This window comes from Nanorana parkeri, unplaced genomic scaffold (genome assembly GCF_000935625.1).
Source record: "Nanorana parkeri isolate BGI_ZX_2015 unplaced genomic scaffold, ASM93562v1 scaffold73, whole genome shotgun sequence".
In the NCBI taxonomy this organism is placed as follows: Eukaryota; Metazoa; Chordata; class Amphibia; order Anura; family Dicroglossidae; genus Nanorana; species Nanorana parkeri.
In genome coordinates this window covers 311552-317551 of record NW_017306341.1, presented here as the reverse complement: position 1 = coordinate 317551, position 6000 = coordinate 311552, and the positions used below count along the sequence as shown (strand labels likewise).

The window sequence follows — 6000 nt, the reverse complement described above, 5'->3', positions numbered from 1 at the left end:
TACATATACATGTTATTTTTGCCTAGTAACATTGTGGGCAGATGTCTAAGTTCTTATTAGGATGTGATGATGATGATGATGATGATGATGATGATGAGGAGGAATGTATGGAGTTAATGGTATGTGTTGGATGTTCCTCTTCCTGTCCTGTGCAGATAGTTCCTGACGATGGCGTGGAGTTGGCGTGTTATATAAAGGTTATTTTTGTCACTTCAATGTGTGCCGTCATCAGTGGAATCAGCAGATGTGATTTGTGGGTCGGTGGTATTAGTTGGGGCCTGCTCAGTGAGAAGCCAATTGTATGACGAGTTCTCTGCGGCCGGACGGACGAGGTTGGCCACGCTGGCTTTTATCTCCTGTTGGTCTTTCATTTGCAGTTATTCTCATTATAAATTTGAATTATATTTCTCTCTAGTTGTCTTCAATGGAGCTGGCTCCTGGATTGGACTGGCTCCTCAATTCCATATTAATTCACCCACGCCTGGTATAATGCAAAACTTTTTGGGGTGCTTTTTGGTACGGGATGGAAGTTCTCGTTCACATTGTATCAGACTAGTAGAGATGTTGTTTTGATATTTATAAATAGTTAGTATTATGAATGATAGAGACTTTGGACTTGTTTATATAACTCTTAATTTTTCTGCTGTACTTGTCTACAATGTTTATGTTTTATCTCTGTGGATTTTACCAATTACCAATAATGTCATATGTACAAACCTCCTGTGATTAGAAATGTCTGACACCATCGAGAACATTATGGCCTCATTTTTGTAAAGTGCTACTTCTTAAATGTGTAAATCAGTTATTTCGGATGTAATAGATATCAATTGTTGGCTGAGATTTGCCTTGAAGTTGACAGCTGGTGAGAAGTAGTGATGATGTAGTACAGTGGAATAGTTTGCATGGTGTTAGTGGTTGCAGTTTATTAATAGAGGAGGACTCGGGATGCGTCCACACTGGAAATGCTTGGCTTGTTTCATCTTGACTGATGAGCACATGCAGTGTCATGTATTTAATGTTCAGGAGATTAATGTTTATTAGAAATATGTTCACTTATAATTGTTATAATTCACGCTCTTCAAAATCTGAAATACTCACAGGGTTATTCACCAAAGGGTGAAGAGTTTGGGGAAGGGAGAAGTGAACAATGTAGGACAACATAGCTGACCTGGAACATGAGCTGAATTGGAGAATTTCTCCAAATCGGCTATGTTGTCCTAGATTGTTCACTTCTCCTGCTTTCTCCAAACTCTTCACTCTTTTCTGAATAACCCTGTCAGAGTTTGGATATATCTTTAATTCACTTAAAGGGAACCCATGGAACGCAAAGCCACAGGTTGCTCTTCAACCGTCTGCAGTAGAGCATACTTGCCTTCCTTTCACTCCCCTGCCAATCAGTTTGGGAAAAGAGAAAACCCTAGTAGTGCGGTGTATGGGGAGGCATGGGACTCTCTGCCTTTTGCTTCTGTGTGACAGCGCTGGGTCTTGGTGATTGGCCATTCAGACACCCAGCACTGTCACATGGTGGGAGTCCTCAGTTCTGAGTTCCAAGTCAAATACGCACTAACTCTTTTCGCTTCCAGCAGCCAAACTTTTTTCAGTTTTGGCACTCTTTAAAAGCATGCAAAATCTCGAGGTGCCCCATACTAAACTGTATGTTAAAATGTGTGACCCCTTTAAAATCTATACCAGACCAATATCCGTGATAAATAGATATGGATTTTAAGGGGGGGACACACAAAAACACAAAAAAGTGGGGTTCACGTTAGATTACCCCTTTTAAATCAGGAGGTCCCTTTCACATCAGACAACCCCTTTAACATCAGATTCCTCTTTTCCATCAGGAGCTCCTCTTCATATCAGAAGCTCACCATTACATTAGGAACCACCTTCACATCTGGAGCCCTCCTTTCAAACTAGGAGCCCCCCTTTCAAATTGCAAGCCCCCCCTTTACATTACAGCTCTAATTACATCAGGAGCTGGGAGGGAAGGTGGAAGGCCGAGTGGGCTTGGACGGAGGTGAACTTTCATTCTTTTCTGAGGGGATCCCATCCCCCTTGGATTAGCATGGTTCGTGCATGACGCTGTGTGAAAATTTCGAGACACCCATGAGGAAGGCAGAATATACCCTAATTCTTGGATGTCATCCTCAGAATAGCATTTCCGACAAATAAAAATGTGCATTTCGGAATTGATCGTCATTGTGCATGTTATGGCCTAGGAACAGGCCCGGCGCTACCGCAAGTCAGGCGGCCGTCTGAGGGCGCTGCAGGGTGAGGGCGGAAAAAACAGGGCATTTTGACAAGTACCTGTACTTGTCAAAATACCCCGATGTTTGCGCTGTTTTTTGTTTTTTTTCACTCGAAGGTAAGTGAAAAAAAAAACAAAAAACAGCGCAAACATCGGGGCATTTTGACAAGTACAAGTACCTGTCAAAATGCCCTGTTTTTACAGGGGGTCGGGGTCGGCACCTTGCTTAGAATCCAGGCACTGGCCCTGCCTAGGAAGCGGGTGCTAGCTTATCTCAGGTGAAAAGCATAGCAGTCATTAGGAAAATCCCTCCCCGATAGTTACTTTGTCCCCCATAAGTACTCTACTGCAGTGCTCCCCAACCTTTTTATCGCCGCGGACCGGTCAACGTTTGATAATTTTACCGTGGCCCGCTGAGGGGGGGACGTTGATTGTTTATATTTTAGATTGTTTTGATTTAATCATTTGAATTTAATTGTATTTAAACATGCCTTCAAAATAAAATACAGTTACACCAAAAAATGAAAGCGTTAGAATTCTTCAACTATTCCACCACTGAAAAACTGGGCGAGATTACGTTAAAATGTGTGACCACGTCACTGGTCACACATTCTAACGTAGTCTCAAACTTTGATAGATCACATGCCTACCTGTAATCATTTAATCAGAGAAATAGATTATAATAGGGAACATTACAGTGTAATATTCCCCATTATAATCCACTTTTCTAATTACATAAAATAGCAGTACACAACAGAGAAATAGATTATAATAGGGAACATTACAGTGTAATATTCCCCATTATAATCCATTTGTCTAATTACATAAAATAGCAGTACACAACAGAGAAATGGATTATAATAGGGAACATTACAGTGTAATATTCCCCATTATAATCCACGTCTAATGACATGATGTAAGACACCCCCACTTCCCCCGCTTCCCCCGCTCAGACTGTGTGCACTCACTGCAGGGGGCGGGGCGGGGCGTGTGACACACACACGTCTCCTGTGACTCCTGAGACTGTGCGGCCCGGTACCATTTGATCCGCGGATCGGGGGTTGGTGAACACTGCTCTACTAGCTTGGATCAAAAATAATTGTTTTCATCTTGGTGAGGTGGTCCAGGAGTTGTCTGCAGTGCGCCTCCCCCATCACTTCCATTGTTCTAGTCAAAAGCAGTTGCCTGAAGCAATTGTTGAATTAGAAATTTTACACACCTGAGGGCGATCATATCTTTCCTGCATGCCCAACTACTCTATTGTTTCTGGGAGATCTGATCATAAGCAAATTGGCAGCTCTTTAACCTCTGACCCCTGACAGATTTAGGGACTGATTTAACACTACTAAATAAATGTGTTTTTGTTGCCATTTCTGTCTCCATCAGAGAGATATCCCATCACTTCCTGTCCTTATGACACCATGTCACCAGGACAGGAGTCAAGGTCAATCTCTCCAGTGGGGACACACAACAATAGAAACCTGTTTGAGGTAAAAAAAAAAAAACCTTTCCCTACTCCATTGTAAACTAAGAAAAAGTTGTGGCAAGAGTTGGCCTGATAATCTGAGATTAAAAATGGTTCTTGTAGCTCATACTTATAATATGTCTAACCTCTGATGGAGTATGACTTGTTAGACAAGTAAAACAGACTCCTTACAGTGGATACTAATGAGTGTGTTTTTTTTTTTTAGCATTTTTGTAACAAAGGGTATGGGATTTCCTTAAAATGAATTTGGTAAAGTTGCTGAACCTTGATGCAAATACTCTGAATCCCTATTGATAGATCCCTATTGATAGATTATTTGTCTCCTCCTCTATAATTGCTGAGATCATACCTCTATAATTGCTGAGATCATACCTATCTATCCAATCCAAGTTTGTAAATATTTGACATTATGGGTGTGTATTGATAGCAATATCCACAGAGATAAAACAAACATTGAAGACAAGTTCCTCTGGAAAATACAGAGTTCAACAAATAAACATGTCCAAAGTCTCTATCTTTCATAATACTGATATTGTATTTATAAATATCAAAAGAACAGCTCTACTAGTCTGATACGGTGTGAGCAGAAACTTCCATTCCTGTAGTAGGCAGCTTAAAACTTTGCCTAAAAGAAGCACCCCAGGAGCCCCAAAACCCCAAGCTCTCTATTATGCCAGGGGTGGACAAATTAATATGGAATTCAGGAGCCAGTCTGTCCAATTTTTTCACAACAGCTACAGAGAAAGCCTCAAAAGTTAGGTGCCAGGTGTCATTTTTAAGAATATAATGAAAAAAACTGAACAAGAAATGGTGCCTAAAAACTGTACATATTCACATTTTCCATAAAAGATTCATATTTTGTTATTACAATTAAAAAACATATAAAAGGCCAATTAGGCCACTCTCGATATCAGTTGTGCAGTACAAGTATTCCGATGCCATTCTGCATTCATTGCTGTATAATTTTACACTTTCCATTTCACTATATTGCACACCACACTATTTTTTTTCTTTTTTACTTCCACCGCTCCAAGCTTTCTCCTGTGATGGACTACAACCTCAATACAAACTAGTAGTCCCATCATTGGAGCCATTTTTAAAAATTTATTTTATTGTTTATCCGATTAACCGATTAATCGAACTTAATAATCGGCTAACTAATCGATTTTGAAAATAATCGTTAGCTGCAGCTCTAGTCAGGTGGTCATAATAATCTGGCCACTCAGTGTATGATACCATATACAGATCTTAACCAAGTTCTTCTTTATTAGGTAGATCATGAATAACAGTAGGCTCAATGCGTTTTGTAGGTATGCTTCTTCAGGAGCCTTAGTGAAAATCAAGTCAAAAAGTTACATATAACATAGAAAACATAATAGACATGCTATACAATACAGCACATTGATTAGGGGCATCTTTCCCTCTCATTTCATTTTGGTATATATATTTACAGTGCATAAATACTAATTTTACCCCAACTTGTCATTTTTAAGAAGCATTGGCTACCTGGCCCCTGGGATTTGTCCAGCCCTGGCTTATGCACATGACAGGTGTGAAGTTCTATGTGACCCTTTAACCTTGCTCGGTGACAGACTTATTCGTCCTTGTGGACTGTGCATAGTTCCCAGCTGTTCTTGGTGGTAGGTGTACAGAGAATATAGACCTGTCACAAATCTATTTCTAACAACGCCATGCAACAAATGAAAGCAGCCAGTGATCTGCGGTTTATGTCCAGGGGATACCGCAACTGTAGTAAAGTCAGAAATAGAAATAAGCTAAAAATCCAGACATTTGCTTCGTCGACAGTCCTACTGATCTGCCCCTTTGAACCCTGGAACAGAGTGCGGGTTAGTCTAGTGGTGGACAAAGTAATACAGAATACAGGAGCCAGAACGATTTTTTTTTTCAGAGCCAGCACCATTGACAACAACTAGAGTAAACATCAAAGGTTGGAGGCCAGCTGTCATTTTTAAAGAGCATTGGCTTCCTGGCTCATGGAGTTTGTTCAGCCCTGGGTTACACTATCTGCCTGTTGTTTTACATACAAAATTGCCCATCTTCCAAAAGATGCCAACCCGGAGAGATGCATTGTGGTACTGGAGTGTGGGAGTCTAGTTCCTGCACTCTCCCGGCTCCCAAACGGTTGTGAAGGAAGGAAGTGTGCGGGCGCATGCACAGTAGAGGGGAGGAGTAAAAGAAAGTAAACTAATGCAGCCAGAAACATGCACGCTGGACAGACACCGTGGGACGCGAGGAGTGTGCA

The 6000-nt window shown here is 41.0% G+C and overlaps 1 protein-coding gene across 1 annotated transcript in view; it reads left to right on the top strand.

Moving 5' to 3' along the window:
• REEP3 (receptor accessory protein 3) overlaps positions 1 to 6000 on the top strand; it is a 102948-nt gene that overhangs the window by 215 nt on the left and 96733 nt on the right. The window lies entirely within an intron of this gene.